Raw genomic sequence first — 19,278 nt, forward strand, 5'->3', positions numbered from 1 at the left:
CTGCAAGCTCCGCCTCCCGGGTTTACGCCATTCTCCTACCTCAGCCTCCCGAGTAGCTGGGACTACAGGCGCCTGCCACCTCGCCTGGCTAGTTTTTTGTATTTTTAGTAGAGACGGGGTTTCACCAGGTTAGCCAGGATGGTCTCGATCTCCTGACCTCGTGATCCGCCCATCTCGGCCTCCCAAAGTGCTGGGATTACAGGCTTGAGCCACCGCGCCCGGCCGTTATAACACTATTTATTTTTTTAAAAAAACCTATGTCATAAACTATAAAATTGCCCATTAAGCTTAAAAAACTCAATGTTTAGAAGAATTATTTGTGTTCTGTTCATCACGCCTAAATTATAGTAGTAATATTGGGCCTTAGAAATGAAGTAAAACTCAGTTTGAGAAATACATAAGAAACCTTAAGAATTTAAAACTTTCTCAGTTCCCCTACACAGTGTTTGCTATATTAGCAGAAGATACTGTCACCAAAAATATGCTAAAATGAGAGGTGGCTATCATCTGGCTAGGAACAGATTAGGAATTGGATTATTACTGAGGAAACACTGCTTAGCCCTTATTATATCACTTTCAAAGTAAAAAGAAAATGTGTTTGTAGGAGCTGTGTGTGTGTATGTGTGTGTGTGTGTGTGTTGTGTGTAGGTGTGAAGGGAGGGGAAATTGGAATTGAAAATCGGAATGAAAATAAGGTTTTCTATCCTTGACCCAGGAGAATGGAGTTCTTGTTCACTGCTCAGCACCAAGAGGAATTCTTAGTTCAATAGGCAATAAAACTGCATATATTACTGTAAACCCTAGGTTAGAATATTCTAAAAGACGTGGGTTCTAGTTTTTTAAATTTTGTGATACGATTTATTTTGATATAATGTCAAAATCACTACTGGTTTGGAGTGGAACAAAAAAGGAAGGGAGTGGGTAAAGAAAAGGTCTGTTTTCAATGTGTTTTGAATACATGTTTTAAAAGAATAGTTATTTCCTGGTTAATAGTATAGGAGATCTTTTGGAATTTTTGTATAGGCTTAAAGTCAAATACATTTTCAAGTACACATTAGATAACAGAAGAATGATTCTGGCTGCTCTTAAGTAAAAGTTTTTGTTCTGAACTACAATCATATTATAGTACTTTAAGCCAGCATTTCTATTCAAGTGTATTTTTCTGAGGTCACCAGGCATATCTAATGCACAGTGTGGCTAAATGTCTATTTGACTGGAGCAGTTGGATTTCTGCCAGATTTAGTTTTCAAGAGGGTATAAGTGGATTTGGCTACAAATCAAATCTCCCTAACATGGCCATGGTTTTTTTGGTTAACGTGGGTGTTCACAATAAGAATGACTTATTCAAGTTGATTACATTGTGAGTTATAAATCAGGAAAATAGCTATGAACTCTGGATGAGACTTACACAATCTCTAATTAGAAAACAGAACTGAAAAACAGGACAAGTGAAATTCCGTGATTAAAATCACAATCTGGATTGGAAACTCGTCTACTGCTGTGATGGAGTTTTCATAAAGCTCTTTTGTATTCTGTTGTAAAATAGGACCTGTGTCAGATATTTGAGACAATGCACATATTTAAAATCATCCATCCATCCTTCATCCATTCAACAAGTATTTGCTGAGTACCTATGATATTTCAGGCATCATGCTAGCTTCTGGCAAAGAAGCAAAAGATGAATCAAACATGTATCCAGATCTTAAAAAAAAAATAGTCTCTGGGGAAAATGGGACAATGACAGAGGCCATAACAGGAGCACAGATTAAATTTTGTGGGAGTTCAGAAAAGAGAAAGATGATTTCTAGCTGATGAAATAGGTAAAATGTTCATGACAGATGAAGCTGTGCTTTGAGGTCTGAACAGGAATTAGGCAAACAGAAAAGAGAAAAAGGGAAATGGAGTTTAGGCAAGAGGAGAGAGCATGAGGAAAGTCTGAGACTTTCTAGTGAAAGTCAGAACATGAGGAAAATCATGAGAGAAAATTTGCTGGCAGGACAGTTTGTAGCAAAGGACTCGTGAGAGGAAGAAATGGAAGAAGAGGCTACACAGGCAAGTTTGAGGACAGACATAGAAGGCCAGTCTGTTGAGTTGATGCTTATTACGTTGTCTGAAACCTGCTTTCTACAAGTACTTAAGGCAAATAGGAATTTGGATTCATTATGTAAAACTCTGGCCTCAGATTATTTGTAGTGCCCTATTTTCCAGTAACACATTTTTGAGTTACAGTAAAACTGTCGAATACACACACACACACACACACACACACACACACTTGCCATTATTGTAAGCTAATAACTTAAGGCACAAGATACCCTTGAGATTAAGCTCATCATTTCATCTGCCACTTCCCTGGGACTTCTAGAATGCCACAGTCATCTTGAAAAAACACTGGTCAGAAAGACTTGGATCTGAATCTTGGCTTCAACTCTCACTACCTATGTGATTTGGAGAATGCTTAAACTTTTCTGGATTTCAGTTTCTTCTTCTGCAAAATAAGGGTACCTTCTGTATCAGTTTGCAATATTTTGGTTGCAACTGATGGAAAATTTAACTCAAATTGGCTTTGAATTAAATGAACAAAGAGAATTTGTTTGTTCTGTAATGGGAAAGAACAGAGTCAAGGTGAGTTTCAGGGGAGGCTGATCCAGCTGTGCAAAGAATGTCCCCAAGGACTTAGTTTCTTCATTTCTGTAGTCACTGTATCATATACCACAGGGCATCCCAACTCATGGCATCTCCAGACTCTCCCCTTTTGGTAGCAGAATGGCTTCAGAGCTTCTAGACATCATATAGTCCCACCTCTCCATCCAAGGGAAGAGAGTTGTGCATACATCTTGGAATCTTTCTCTCTCTCTCTCGCTCTCTCTCTGTCTCTCTCATTGGCCTGAATTGGGTTGTGTGCCCATCCATGACTCATCACTGTGGCCAGGGGGAAGAGGTAAGTGCAAGCCAATCACGAGTCACCCTGAACCTGAGGGGAATAATCTCAAACCACATGGCTGAGGTGAATTTCCTGTAGAAATACCAGGCAACAGCTAGAAGAACGGAAAAGGAACTAGGCAGGCAACTAGCACACGTCTGCTTCTAGGGTCAGTCTGAGGAGTAAAAGCACAGAGCGGACAGTCAACGAATATTTTTCTTCCTCGCTCCATGTGGGTTATCTTCCTCAGTATTCAGTAAAAGCCAGTTTCTTATAAAGTCTTAAATATTTTCATTTATCTTTTGTTTACTTATTTTTTCAGAGACAGAGTCTCACTCTGTCACCCGGGCTGGAGTGCAGTGGCACAATCATAGCTCACTGCAGCCTCACACTCCTAGGCTCAAGTGATCCTCCCGCTTCAGCCTCCCGAGTAACTGGGACTACAGACGTGAGACACCACCACACTCAGCTTCAGGTCCTCTTTTTATGAAACAGTCTCTTGAAATGCCAGAGCAGAGCCCTTCTCCTTTAACCCCATAAGTATTTGCTCCCCAGACTATATACAGTCATGGCAGCATCACCAACACAACCTTTTGGAAATAAAAACTTAATCAATTATTTCACAAAGTGTGTTTTCTACTATGCAATGCCATCCAAATAGTTGGATTTTTTTCATTAAATCAGCCATTTGTTTTGTCATATTTTTCAAATTCAAAATAAGTTAAACCTCTTAAAATATAATTTATTCAACATCAGGAACATTATTTTGTATATGTTTTAGGATTTCCAGTTGAGCCTCAAATGGAATTTCACATCTGCCTGTATGTGATGAACCAGTAAGCTTTATAGGAGCATACTTACATAAATTGCTATACAGGGATGGGTAAGTATTAATTATGTTCATAACTGGCTACCAACTATAGAGTTTATAATAAGATAAATAGATTCCAGGACCCCAAATGGCCTAGTGTCTGCAGAGTTGCATTCTAAGCAAGAGTCTATGTAGCAAAAGGAATTTAAAAGGAATTGTAGCCTTTACTTGCATTTCACAAGGAATACTATAGTGTATAATATATAGACTCTTCTTAAAATTTCCTTCCTCCTTTTCTGCCATACCCCACAGAACACTCCAGAGTGTTCTGGAGCAGAGCACTCTCAAACCCCACAAATTCTCTCCTATACCTCAGCCTATATGACTTTCCTGCCCCTCTCTCCAGCCCCTATTTCTTATTATGTAGCTTTGTTCCCCTGGTTTCTGTTTACTTTCCTTAACCTTCAAGTATTACCTAAATTCTCCTATGTAAAGGGGACTCAGGAACTGGCACAGCAACCAAGAATCTTCCTCCTGGTCTTCCTGCCTCCAGTTCTAGTTTCTCTGTGCCCACCATATTGATTCAACACTACTAAAAAAGCTGAGAAATTTGATGTGGGAGGGTGAAATAGTAAGAAATATGGCCTAGATAAAATTCTAATAAATATTGTCCCCAGCTTAAAGTGAATGTTAGGGATTGTGTGGAATGCTTTGCATACATTTTTTTTTTTAATCTCTCAGCAACCTTATAGGGTAGATCCTGGAATCCAGGACTTTCAACTCAGAACTCCATTGCACATCACCTTTCTATAGGAAAGGATCTAGCCACAAATTTTTATCATTGGCATATTCACATACATTGGTATAGTTTGCTCATTCAGTATCCTTTACTGTAAAAGTTAGCCTAATACCATAAACAAATATTTTGTTATAAAAAATTGAGTTTAGAGTTGATGCTCCAATTAGAATCCAGTTTCGAAATTCCACCTTTATTTTCATTTGACAAAACATTCATTGATGATAATAATGTACCTGTACGAGTCTGTTCTCATGCTGTTATGAAGAAATACCCCAAAATAGGTAATTTATAAAGAAAAGAGGTTTAATTAATTCAGTTCCACAGGGCTGGGGAGACCTCAGGAAACTTACAATCATGGTGGAAAGGGAAGCAAACATGCCCTTCTTCACATGGTGGCAGGAAAAAGAAGGGGGAGGCCCCTTACAAAATGATCAGCTCTCGTGAGAACTCACTCACCATCAGAGAACAGTATGGGGGAAACCGCCCCCATGATTCAATTATCTCCACTTGGTCCCGCCCTTGACACATGGGGATTATTACAATTCAAGGTGAGATTTGGGTGGGGACACAGTCAAACCATGTCACTACTAGAAGTTCAGATATAAAAAAGATAAACTCCAAGTAATAAAGCAAATAACAGGTATTTATAAAATATTGCTTATGAACTTAGTATTCTGCAAAGAGCTTTAACAGAAAATTTTTACATAGGATTTGAATAGACCAACTGAAAAAAAAATTATATAATTGGAGTAGATCTAAATTGAAAACCTGCTGGGAGAGAGTTAACCTGCAACTCTTGCCCTTAAATCTCTCTGGATAATTGTAGCTGGTGAGACAGCTGGCTGAGAGCAGAGAGGGAAAGGAAGCAGGGAAGGGGGTCCTGAGAACCTGCCTGTCATTGGACCATTAGTGTCACTGGAATGCCCAGATATTGCTGGCCCAGAAATGACAAGATAATAGGTTCTTTAGCAGTTGAGTGACAGGATGAAATTTATTTTACTGAAAAGTAAAATTTTTAAATTCCACTCTAAGGTAGAACCAAGAGTTTTCTGTTGAGTTTCTATTGTACCCATAAGTGATTTCATTAATACCCCTTTCTTTCTGAGCTTGGGTCAGAAAGAAGTCTGATTCTTTGGCTTTAAAAGTGTTTTAAGTGCCTGGTACCTCTTAGCTGTGAGGGGAAGCCAGCTGTCTTAGGGAATGTCTTCCTGTGTTTCCTGTGTTTCTTCTGAGGAACAATGCAAATTGGAGAAAGATAACCTCCAGAGACAGGGTGAAGTAAAGTGCTAGTTTCAACCCAAAGAAGAAAACATCCAGAATGAGAAAAAGCTTCTCATGTCCGGTCTTCAATCAGCCTGGCCACACCTTTGTATTCTCCACCTCTTTTCTGTCCTCAGTGCATTAGGTTAAGTTTTTCCCTCCACATTAAAGCTCGGCCTCCTTTCCAACTGTAATGGGAAACATTAGGCTTTCTACCATCCAACATACATTTGTATCCCATTACTTAATGGAGCAGCTAATTCATTTCTCCAGCTTATATTTTTTAATATAGGACAGTCTTCTTAGGGAAGAGCTGGTGTTTGCTTATCTTAGGGTAATCAGTCTCAGACCCAGGCATTTCTTAGCATAAGGGAATCAGCCTTGACAGCCTCCACATTCCACAGTCCTTCCCAGTCTCCCAGACCCTCAGGGCCTTAAAGCTTCATCCTTCTTTTCCCTCCTTGAAACTTGTGAGAGTTTAATTTAATCAAAAACATTTAATACTAGTTCTTTAGGGTCCCACCTTTGTTTAAAACCTGTGCATCCCACTGGTATGGAGATAATCCAGATGCTTGGTTAAAACAAAATGAACAACAACAACAAATATATATATACACATATATATATATTTAGATAGATAATGATATTGTTCAGCTGAAATCTCAAAACAATCATTTAAACTGAAATTCTCCATGAAGCCAGCCCACCCAGAAGTAACTCATCCTTTTTTTAACACTCAGAGAACTATTCAAGATGGATCTTAATGCATTTAATGTTTCATACATTTTATTATAACTATTTCAGTATATATGCAAATATATATTTTGTACACACACACTTACACACATATTCTACCATTCTGTCTACTGGATCCTTAGCTCATTCAGAGTAGGGTTCTGTTGTTTTTTTTTGTATTTCCCAGCATATAGGTACTCACCAACATCAGTTAAATGAATGGATGAATACGTTAATATAAACATAAAAGCGATTTTATGTTTCAAATAGTGATTTCAAATAGGCCACTGCTGTGCGGGACCTCCCAGCAGGTAGCGTGCTAGGATATTGAAGACATCCTTGTCAATGGTTTACACTGTCCTGTTTCAGCCTACATTTTGGCAAATGCAATGGATGGTTTTGTTTAAAGTTTGTATTTATTGCGGGGTCACACCATAGAGGATTAAGGAGCACCAGGAGGTAAGAAGGTGATACAGTTGGGATGTTTTGTCCCCTCCAAATCTCACGTTGAAATGTGATCTCCAGTGTTGGAAGTGGGCCTGGTGACAGGTGAATGGATCATGAGGGCAGATCCTTTATGAATGGCTTGGCACCATCCCCTTAGTGATAAGTGAGTTCTCACTCAGTTAGTTTACATGAGATCTGGTTGTCTAAAAGAGTCTGGGACCTCACCCTTCTCTCTCTTGCTTCTGCTCTCACCATGCTTGCTCCCCCTTTGCCTTCCACCATGATTGGAAACTTCCTGAGGCCCTCACCAGGAGCAGATGCTGAAGGCATGCCTGTATAGCTTGCAGAACTGTAAACCTGTTAAACCTGTTTTCTTTACAAACTACCCAGCTCCAGGTATTTCTTTATAACAATGCAAGAATGGGCTAATAAAATTGATAATGAGTAGTGGGACTTTGCTGAAACGATACCTGATGATGCGGAAGCAGCTTTGGAACTGGGTAACAGAAGCTAGAGGAGTTTGGAGGGCTCAGAAAAAGATAAGAAGATGAGGGGAAGTCTGGAACTTCTTGCAGACTGGCTGAATGGTTGTGATCAAAATGCTGATAGAAATATGGATGATGAAGGCCAGCTTGATAAGGTCTCAGATGGCAATGAGAAACTTATTGGGAACTGGAGGAAAGGTCACCCTTGTTACTCCCCAGTTAAGGAACTTGGCTTCATCGTGTTCATGTCCTAGGGCTTTGTGGAAGTTTAAACTCAAAAGTGATTACCTACGGTATCTGGCAGAAGAAATTTTTAGGCAGCAAAGCATTCAAAAAGTGGCATGCCTGCTTCTAACACCCTAAATCAGATGCAGGAGCAAAGGAATGACTTAAAGTTGGAATTCATATTTAAAAGGGAAGCAGAGCATAAAAGTTTGGAAAATTTGCAGCCTGGTCCTGAGGTAGAGAAAGAATCCAAGTGGTCTGGATAACAACCATTTGCTAGAGAGATTAACATGACTAAAAGGGAGTGTGACTAAATGCAAAGGCATTTCAGAAATCTTTGATGCAGCCCTTCCCATCACAGGCCCAGAGACCTACAGGGAAAGAATGGTTTTGGGACCAGACCTGGGGTGCTGCTGCCCTGTACAGCCTCATGATACTGCTTTCTGCATCCGAGCTGCTCCAGCTACAGCCAAGGCTCAAAGGGCACCAGATACTGCTTGGGCTGCCACTCTGGACAGCACAAGTTATAAGCCCTGGGTGGCTTCCACGTGTTAAGCCTGCAGGCACACAGAATGCAAACAAGGAGGCTTGGCAATTTCTGCCTAGATTTCAGAGGAGGTACGGGAAAACCCTAGGTGCCCAGGCAGAAGCCTGCTGCAGGACAGATCACCCATAGATAAACTCTATTAGAGCACTGCTGAAAGAAATGTAGGGTTAGAACCCTCACACAGAGTCCTCACCAAGGCACTGCCTAGTGGAGCTGTGGGAAAGGGACAGCTGCTTTCCAGACCCAAGACTGGTAGAGGCACCAGCAGCTTGCAGCCTCAGTGTGGCAAAGCCATAGGTACCCAGCTCCGACCCATGACAGCAGACACAGGAGGTGTACCCTGAAAAGTCACAGGGGCGGAGCTGCCCAAGGCTTCAGGAGTCCACCCCTCACAGTAAGATGTGGGACGTGGAGTTAAAAGAGATTGTTTTGGAGCTTTAATATTTAATGTTTGCCCTGCTGGGTTTCAGACTTGTGTGGGGCCTATTGCTCCTTTCTTTCGGTCAATTTCTCCCTTTTAGAATGGGAATATTTACCCATTGCCTGTACCACCATTGTATCTTGGGAGTAAGTAACTTGTTTATCTTACAGGCTCATATGCGGAGAAACTCACCTCCAGATAAGACTTTGGACTTTGGACTTGAGGCTTTTGTCTGAAGTTAAGACTTTGGGGGACTATTAGGAAGGCATGATTGTAGTAAATGTGAGAAGTACATGAGATTTGGGAAGTTAGGGGCAGAATGATATGGTTTGGATGTTTGTCTTCTCCAAATCTCATGTTGAAATGTGATTCCCAATGTTGGAGGTGGGACCTGGTGGGAGGTGACTAGATCATGGAAGTGGATCCCTCATTAATGGTTTAGCACCATCCATTGATGATAAGCAAGTTCTTGCTCAGTTCATGTAAGATCTGGTTGTTTACAAGAGTCTGGGACCTCCCCCTCCTCTCTCTCTTGCTCCCGTTCTCACCATGTGACATGCTTGCTCCCTTTTCACCTTCTGCCATGATTGCGAGCTTCCTGAGGCCCTCACCAGGAGCAGATGCTGGAGGCATGCTTGTACAGCCTGCAGAATCATGAGCCAATTAAATGTTTTATTTAAAAATCACCCCTGTTTAGTTAGTTTGCAATTTGATGAAATAAGCTTGCAAAGTTAAGCCAGATTTTTTTTTCTATACCAGTTCCCAGAACATCATACTTGATATGAATATTCTTCCTACAGCCTATAACTAGTGGATCTTTCATGCAGAAGACAGAAACAGGTATCTACTTTTTCCTTTTTAAAACTATTTGCGGCCAGGCGCAGTGGCTCAAGCCTGTAATCCCAGCACTTTGGGAGGCCGAGATGGGCGGATCACGAGATCAGGAGATCGAGACCATCCTGGCTAACCCGATGAAACCCCGTCTCTACTAAAAAATACAAAAAACTAGCCGGGCGAGGTGGCGGGCGCCTGTAATCCCAGCTACTTGGGAGGCTGAGGCAGGAGAATGGCGTAAACCCGAGAGGCAGAGTTTGCAGTGAGCTGAGATCCGGCCACTGCACTCCAGCCTGGGCTGAGATCTGGCCACTGCACTCCAGACAGAGCGAGACTCTGTCTCAAAAAAAAAAAAAAAAAAAAAAATTTGCAATTACTAAAATATGATTCTACATATAACAATGAAAAAAGGTATACGAAAGGAAAAAGAAACCATTGTCAATTCTACTACCAAAAAGTAACTACTGTTAACACTTTATATTCTTTGAGATTTTTTTTCCTGACTCTATAGATATGGCACATGCAAGTATGGGTTTGCCCCCTTTCTCTACTTCTTTGAATACAAATAGTTACAGCAGGTGCCACCATATTAATACTAAGTAACAACATTACCCTCTACTAGAGTTACGTGGTTAGGTCCATGGACGGACAGTGACCCAAACTGGACCATTCAGAGTTACCCTGTCTCTGAGGATGAAGGTGCTGGAAATAATCTTTGACCATGTGAAATAAGAAACTGGGAAAACAGTCCAGAGTGAGAGAGATGCATAGAAAGAAATGGTCGAGAGAGAGCCCTGGCAGCATCCAAGTATTTGGTTCCAATTATCCGAAGGCCTGGAGGAAACTAAACTTTCTTTAGTTTCCCTGGTAGAGCAGATGCTACGGTATGCTGCTTTCCAGATCCTCCCCATCAGGCCCAAGGTATCCACTGCCCGAGATGCCAGGAGAGTCGGTTACTGATGGCTCAAAGCTGAGTCAGTTCCTAGGATTTGCCCTTGTACTAAGGCAGCTGTTTGGACCAAGGCTTCACACTCTTTCCAGGATTATCCTACAAGCAATTATTGGTTAATATATCAATATAAAGGTCTGAGTCCCTTGCCTCAAAAGGGAACAATGCCAGAGCTGACCATGGAATTAACTGTAGCATGGGTTGCACTGGCATCTCAGTTCAACTTTGCCCTTTGCTCTGTCCTGCTTCCTTCACTCTGTTACAGGTATTGATTCAAAGAGCACTGCCTAGAAAACTTTCCGTCTCCATCTGTTTCCTGGGAAGATTAACTTAAGCCAGTGGGTTTGGTAGAGCAGTCTAAATGTCCCATATAATGCATTCTTGCTTTCTTCCTCTGTAATGTGGCATATAATGTATCATAATAAATCACTCTGGCTGGGTGTGGTGGCTCACACCTGTTATCCCAGCACATTGGGAGGCTGAGGAGGGTGGATCACCTGAGGTCAGGAGTTTGAGACCAGCCTGACCAACATGGAGAAATCGCATCTCTACTAAAAATACAAAACTAGCCAGGTGTGGTGGTGCATGCATGTAATCCCAGGTACTCGGGAGGCTGAGGCAAGAGAATAGCTTGAACCCGGGAGGTGGAAGTTGCAGTGAGTCGAGATCGCTCCATTGCACTCCAGCCTGAGCAACAAGAGCTAAACTCCATCTCAGTAAAAAAATAAACAAATAAAAAAATAAACAAACCACCCACCATGAGTACTTAAGTTAGCACAAGTGCTTCTTCCTGTTATTTGCAACCAAAGGGCTCTAACTAACATATTATTTGGTTATGATAAGTTTCTCAAAGTAACTAATGTTACACAAGAGTGATACAGTTTTAAGATTTTAATCCCCATTGCCACATTATCCTTCAGAAATACTGCACCAGCTTACATTCTCATTAATAGTATGCCAAAGTAACCATTTCCTAGACTCTGTCCAACTCTGATATTATCCTTTTTTACTTTTTCATTCAATAAATCTCTATTGAGTGTCTACTATGTGCCTGGCTATGTACTAGGGGCTGGGGATAAATCCTTGCCACAGTGGAGCTTCCATTCTAGGTGTGAAGAGATAGACAATAAACAAAATAAGTAAGTGGTATTGTACACTAGAAGGTGGCAAATGTCATGGAGACACATGACACAGGAGGGGACAGGCAGTGCAGGAGGTGAGGGGCGTCCATGTTATGTGCAGGGGTCAGGGATGCCCTCTCTGAGAAGATGGCTTTTCGGCCAAGATTGGAAGAAGGTAAAGGAAAAAGTCGTAGGCATACTGGTAGGGGCAGAGGGGTTTGGGCAGGAAGAGCATCTGGGGCAGAGAAAACAACCAGGACCAAGTTTTGGAGACTGGAGTATGCCTGTTATGTTCAAGCAGTAGCAACAAGGCAGTATGCAAAGGCAGGGGCAAACGGAGCAAGTGGGAGACTAGGAGATGAGGTTAGTGAGGTAATGAGGGCTGCCACGTCATCTTGAGGAAGGTGGCTTTTTCTTGGTGAGATGGAGAGCCACTAGAGGGATTTTAGTAGAAGAGTATGTTGTTCCCACTTATGATTTGAAGGGCGCACCCTGGCATTAAGAAAAGACTACAGGACAGATGCAATGGTTCACACCTGTAATCCTAGCACTTTGGGAGGCCAAGGTGGGTGGATCACTTGAGGTCAGGAGTTCGAGACCAGCCTGGCCAACATGTCTCTACTAAAAATACAAAAATTAACCAGGCATGGTGGTGTGTGCCTGTAGTCCCAGCTACTCTGGAGGCTGAATCATGAGAATCGCTTGAACCTGAGAAGCGGAGGTTACAATGACCGAGTTGGAACCACTGCACTCTAGCCTGGGTGACCGAATGAGACTCTGTCTCAAAAAAAAAAAAAAAAAGAAAAAAAAAGAAAAAGAAAAGAAAAGACTACAGCCATGCATCACTTAATTGATGGGGTACTATTCTGAGAAACGCATTGTTAGGTGATTTCAACATTGTGTGACCACCGTAGAGTGAACTTAGACAAACTTAGATGGTGTGACCTACTATACACCTAGACTATACTATATGGTCTATTGCTCCTAGGCTACAAACCTGTACATCATGCTGTTGGACTGAATACTGTAGGCAATTATAACACAATGGTATTTGTGTATTTAAACACAGAAAAGCTACCGTAAAAATACAGTATTATAATCTTACAAGACCACTGTAGTGTATGTGGCCTGTCATCGATTGACACATTGTTATGCAGAGCATGACTGTATAGTGAAAGTAAAATTGGAAGTAGGATGTGCTGGCTCTGCCAGTGCATACACTAAAGTTGGAACTATATAGAGAAAATTAGCATGATCCTGTGCAAGAATGACATGCAAGTTCCTGAAGTATTTAATATTTTTAAAATACATTTTTAAAAATATTCGAAGTAGGAGAGCAGGTAGAAGACTTTGCCTATCTGCTTGACCAAAACTAATATTTCTTTGTTGTTTATTTTCCATCCAAACATTTTATATATAAATTGGTCATTTGTATTTCTTCTATTGGGAATGGCCTATTTAAGACATTGGATGATTTTTCTATTAGAATATTTACCTTTTTGTATGAATTTTCAATGATATTTAAAATGTTGCTGTTTTTCATATATGTATAGTTCTCTGTCCCCAGTTGTTCTTTCAGTTTAGTGCTGTTTATGATTTTTTTAGATAAAGACATTTTTAATTTTTATAAGAACAGATTTTTTAAAAACATTTTCTTTACAGGTTCTATGTTTAATATCATACTTGGTATTTTGCCAAGATTATTGCTTCAGTCTAGGCTTTTTTGTTTGCAAGCAATAGAAGAAGCCTTAATTAAAGGGAAATTCATTGTAATACAGGGGATTTGAACTGGAACCCAGATGTAGAAGATTTAGCCAGGCTTCATGAGATATTGGGAACCAGGAATTGAAACCTTGTCCAGAACCAAAACATCCTTATCCATTTCTCTAAGCTTGCCTTCTCTCTCCTCTCTGCTTCTCTCTAAGCAACTGCTTCATTCTCCTTTCCTCCTCTTTGATAAGTTGTTTATCTATACACATCACTGATGTGGCCACCTCAGTTCCAAAACTACTGACAAGTGGACTGGTATCTCTGTGCCCCAATTTCAATTTGTGGGAAACAGAAGCTGATTCACACAGTTCATCTAGTAGATTGGCTGGTCCAGGGATCAAGTTCCCATCTCCGCCCTCTCCCAACAAATGAACTGTGGCCAGGGAGTATGGAAGTCACAAGATACGAGGGGCTTATCTTGACGAGGGCATGTACAGAAAGAGCTGTTCTCACAGGGCACATGGGATATGTGTTGAGTCTTTGCCATAAAAGAATATAATCCACATTCATATATATCTTAGTCTAGTACTCTTATAGTTTTTAAACTTTCCATATATCTAAAATAAATTTTTATATTAGGTATGCTTTAGAACTCTCACATTATTTTATTTTGTATTTTATTGCAAAAGGTTAGCCAGTTGTCCCAAAATGTGATTGAAAAATAAATTGAACATGTGCGCAAATTGCTATTGAAATGAACTAGACGTCTTAATTTTTAGACTATTTAAAATACTTTTGACACCGGGCTCGGTGGCTCACGCCTGTAATCCCAGCACTTTGGGAGGCCGAGGCGGGCGGATCACCTGAGGACAGGAGTTTGAGACCAGCCTGGCCAACATGGTGAAACCCCATCTCTACTTAAAATACAAAAAATTAGCTGGGTGTGGTGGTACACACCTGTAATCCCAGCTACTCGGGAGGCCGAGGCAGGAGAATTGCTTGAACCCAGGAGGCAGAGGTTGCAGTGAGCCGAGATTGCGCCACTGCACTCCAGACTGGGGGACACGAGTGAGACTTCGTCTCAAAAAAAAAAAAAAACTTTTGACAACTACTGCTATTGAAATAATGTTTTCCTAATTGTTGGAAATTTCTCATGGTTATATGTTTGTTGTTGTTCCTTACCTGTTAAAAAACAGACCAAAGGCTAGGATCATACCAACAAGATTACTCTACCTAATGGCTCATCGATACAAAAAGAATATGGGAGCCTCCCCGAGGCCACCATGTTTACAAAATCCTTCTCCAGAACTTGGTGAAGAAACAACTGTTGATCAAAGGGTACAAACTTTGTTATAAGATGAAGAAGTTTTGGGTATCTAAGGTACAGCATGGGTGGTGGTGGATATGTTAATTAATTTGATTGTGGCAATCCTTACACCATGCATATTGTACACCTTGAATATATACAATCTTTGTCAATTAAGTATTTTTAAAAATCACCCAGAAAGTTTTAAAAGTAAAGGTTTCCCATGTTGAAAAGAAAAGAAATTAAAGAGAGAAAGAAAGAAAAGAAAAGGAAAATCCAGCTGAATTCAGAAAGGCACCATCAGGCAAGTGACAACCATGTCTTTCCCATCCTTTTTTACCTGTGAAAAAGCAAGGTCTCTACACCGAAGAAATCAGAGATTGTAGAAGCAGAAACCATTCAAATAAATTTTAAGGTCTGACAAGATTGTTATTATTTATTTCTAGGGGGTGTGTCATTGCCCAGCAAGATCCTTTTAAAATTCATTATATCATAAATTAAAAAAAAAAAAACCTAGTCAAATAACTGTAGCCTAAATGTCACAGTTGAAGTAGATGATTTCTAATGTTTCCTAATGATTTTTAATGTTCCTACAAATGTAAAAATCCTTTACAAACATAAAAGTTCTAGTGAATTTACTGATTTACCAGTTTCCCATGTAAAAATGCATTGGGCTGTATGAAACCGTTAATCAAATATTGTATTCCCCAAAGGCATTTAAAATCCACCAAAGTCAACACCTTCAAAGACTAATTTACCAAAAGCTCATTAAGAAATTAGCACATGTTTAATAATTATTTCAATAGAAAAGCAAACTATTTCTGTATAATGTAAACCACGAAGTGGACACTGCACATGAGCGCACTATAATATGATTTCCAAGAAAGTATTATCTTTTTTTTTTTTTTTTTTTTGAGACGGAGTCTCGCTCTGTCGCCCAGGCTGGAGTGCAGTGGCCGAATCTCAGCTCACTGCAAACTCTGCCTCCCGGGTTCACGCCAGTCTCCTGCCTCAGCCTCCCAAGTAGCTGGGACTACAGGCGCCGCCACCACGCCCGGCTAGTTTTTTTTTTGTATTTTTTTAGTAGAGATGGGGTTTCACCGTGTTAGCCAGGATGGTCTCGATCTCCTGACCTCGTGATCCGCCCGTCTCAGCCTCCCAAAGTGCTGGGATTACAGGCTTGAGCCACCGTGCCCGGCCGAAAGTATTATCTTAAGACTGGGTGGTGACTGAAAGAGGAGAGGGATGGTCATCTCTTTTCCAGTTCTGTAATGGAGACTAGAAAACATTTTAAACAGCTTATTAAAAACCTTTTTAGCAGTTTTTTTTTTTGAGATATAATTGACACCTGGTTGACTATGCATATTTTAAGTGTAGAATTTGATACACTTAGACATATGTGTATACCTGTGAAACCATCACCATAATCAAGATAATAAACACATTCATCACTCCAAAAAGGTTTCCTTTTTTTTTTCTTTTTTGAGATGGAGTCTCGCTCTGTTGCCCAGGCTGGAGTGCAGTGGCACAATCTCAGCTCACTGCAACTTCTGCCTCCTGGGTTCCAGTGATTCTCGTGCCTCAACCTCCTAAATAGCTTGGACTACAGGCACATGCCAGCATGCTCCGCTAATTTTTATACTTTTAGTAGAGACAGGGTTTCACCATGTTGGCCAGGCTGGTCTTGAACTCGTGACCTCAAGTGATCTACCTGCCTTGGCTTCCCAAAATGCTGGGATTACAGGCGTGGGCCACCACGCCCGGCCCCAGAAAGTATTCTTTGTGTTCATTTGTATTTTTTTTCCTCCAGCACTCCCCATCCCCGGAAAACCACTGATCTCCTTTCTGTCACTATAGATTAGTCTGCATTTTTTGGAATTTGATATACATGAAATCATACAGTATGCAATCTTTTTGGTCTAGCTTCTTTTATTCAGCATAATTATTTTGACATTCATCCACGTCATTGTGTACATCAGTACTTCATGCTTTTTTATTGCTGAGTAGTAATTTATTGCATAGATATAGTAGTTTATCCATTCACTTTCTGATGAGTATTTGGATTGTTTCCAGTTTGGGGATATCATGAGCAAAATACTATGAACATTCATATTCAAGTCTTACTATGCACATATGTTTCCATTTCTCTTACATAAATACCTAGTAGTTGAATGGTTGGGTCAGATAATAAATGCATGTCTAACTTCTTAAGAAACAAACTGTTTTGCGAAAAGGTTGTGTGCTATTTTACATTTCTACCAATGGTATATGAGAGTTCCTGTTCCTCCACATGCTCATCAACACTTGGTATGGTCAGTCATTTTAATTTTAGCCATTCTACTAGTGTGCAGAGATGCCTCATTAATCTTCAGTGAAAGAACACAAGGAAGGCCGGGTGCAGTGGCTCAAGCCTGTAATCCCAGCACTTTGGGAGGCCGAGACGGGCGGATCACGAGGTCAGGAGATCAAGACCATCCTGGCTAACACGGTGAAACCCCGTCTCTACTAAAAAATACAAAAAAACTAGCCGGGCGAGGTGGCGGGCGTCTGTAGTCCCAGCTACTCGGGAGGCTGAGGCAGGAGAATGGCGTGAACCCGGGAGGCGGAGCTTGCAGTGAGCTGAGATCCGGCCNGTCTAGCAAAGATTACTTGAGTGAATCTCATGCTCCTTGGATCCCTAAAGCTGCCCTGGTTCTTGCTCCTGGTGAGCCTGGCTCTTTAGCTGATTTTATGATTTTATGAAAATCAGGCTTTTCCTCATCTTGTACTGGTAACAAATTTCACCCATCCCCCTTACCACAGCATCTTTGTCTCTAGATTCCATTGCCTCTAAACCAAACTCTATTCCTCTAATAATTTGGACATATGAGCCAATAACTCCACTTTTTGGCTTACTCTAGTTTGAGTCATATTTCTCTCAGTTACAATTGAAATCACCCTGTGCCCAATCTTCCCCACATCTGTTCTGTGTGTCATGTACCCAGTGCCAAGCATAAGGTCTGGGAATCAGCAAGTACTGAATAAATAAACTAGTATCCTCTTAAAAATAAAAGACATTTTAGGCTGGGCATAATGGCTCACACCTTTAATCCCAGCACTTTGGGATGCTGAGGCAGGTGGATCACTTGAGCCCGGGAGTTTCAGACCAGCTTGGGCAACATAGTGAAACCCCATCTCCACAAAAACTTTAAAAATTTGCTGGGGGCATAGTGGCATACATCTGTGGTCCCAGCTACTCAGGAGGCTGAGGTGGGAGGATTGCTTGAGCACAGGAGGTTGAGACTGCAGTGAGCAGAGACCATGCCACTGCACTGCAGCCTGGGCTACAGAGTGAGGCCCTGTCTCAAATAAATAAATAAATAAACAAACAAACAAATAAATAAAATAAAAGACACTTAATCAAATCTATAGATAACAAAAAACTAGAAGGGTTGCTTTGAGAGGCATAGTCCTTAAGCACACCTCTTCTGGAGTCAGACTGCTGTGTTTGAATCCTAGCTCTGTCACTTATTATATTACCTGTGTGACTTTGGGCATGTAATTAGCTTCTGTGTGTCTCAGCTTCTTCAAGCTTAAAATATTGTTGATAATAAGACCTGTCCCATAAAGTTGTTATGAGGATTACATGAGTTAATTTACAAAAAGCACTTAAACAATGCCTGACACATGCAAGTATTTTTTTTTATTTTTGTTTTATTTTCATGCTTTTTTTTTTTTTTTTTTTTTTTTTTGAGACAGAGTTTCACTCTTGTTGCCAGGCTGGAGTGCAATGGCGCAATCTTGGCTCACTGCAACCTCTGCCTCCCGGGTTCAAGAGATTCTCCTGCCTCAGCCTCCCAAGTAGTTGGGATTACAGGCATGTGCCACCACGCCTGGCTAATTTTGTATTTTTGGTAGAGATGGGGTTTCTCCATGTTGGTCAGGCTGGTCTCGAACTCCAGACCTCAGGTGATCTGCCCACCTCGGCCTCCCAAAGTGCTGGGATTACAGACATGAGCTACCGTGCCTGGCCCGTGCTCATAATTTTTGAATGATAGAGTTGAGATGGAAAAGGTGTTGATATGATATCAAGGAATGATATGCTAAAACCTCAGTTACTCAGTTACTGCATGAAATGCCTAACTTCCCTGAGAAGCAGTTTTTTTTTTTTTTTTTTTTCACTATTTAACCAGGCAAATATAAAGTCTCATATTCAGGCTCAAATACCTGGAAATAAGACAGTTTAACAGAAGTTCATGGATTAAAGACTCTAAGTCTTCCTACTCCGTATCTTGCTTTGAAAAAAGAAAATATGAAAAAATTAAAAAATTTTAAAAGACCCTGAGTTAGGAAGTTGACATGAGATTAGCTGATGTCAAGTCCATTTTGAGCTGTTAAAATGGCAAGGCTATTATAAAACTTGCAAAGATGAGACTCCATTGCTAGAAGTAGTGTGTCTTGATTATGGAAGATTATAATTTTTGAGTTCTCTCCTCAGCACCCATCAAAATAGAGTATGTACTCAGCACTTTGAGGGGCTGGAAAGCCCTGGAGGAGGGTGAGAAGAGAGACAACCATGTAATTTGAAGAACAGTTGAGAGCCTTTAAAAGGCTTGTTCTGAATAACACAAGATGCAAAGCAGATGAAATAACAGTCTTCAGATACCAGAAGTGCCGTCCTGTAGAAGAGAGATGGGACTTCTTCTGACTTGCTCCTGAAGCCCTG

General features: G+C 40.8%; 1 non-coding gene across 1 annotated transcript; it reads left to right on the forward strand.

Moving 5' to 3' along the window:
- The first annotated feature begins 12,753 nt into the window (after positions 1–12,753).
- On the forward strand, positions 12,754–12,859 carry LOC112636765. Its single transcript, XR_003122242.1, has one exon. It is a non-coding gene; the product is annotated as a U6 spliceosomal RNA (small nuclear RNA).
- Positions 12,860–19,278: the final 6,419 nt, after the last annotated feature.

The sequence above is a fragment of the Theropithecus gelada genome, chromosome 12 (assembly GCF_003255815.1).
Source record: "Theropithecus gelada isolate Dixy chromosome 12, Tgel_1.0, whole genome shotgun sequence".
Classification (NCBI taxonomy): domain Eukaryota; kingdom Metazoa; phylum Chordata; class Mammalia; order Primates; family Cercopithecidae; genus Theropithecus; species Theropithecus gelada.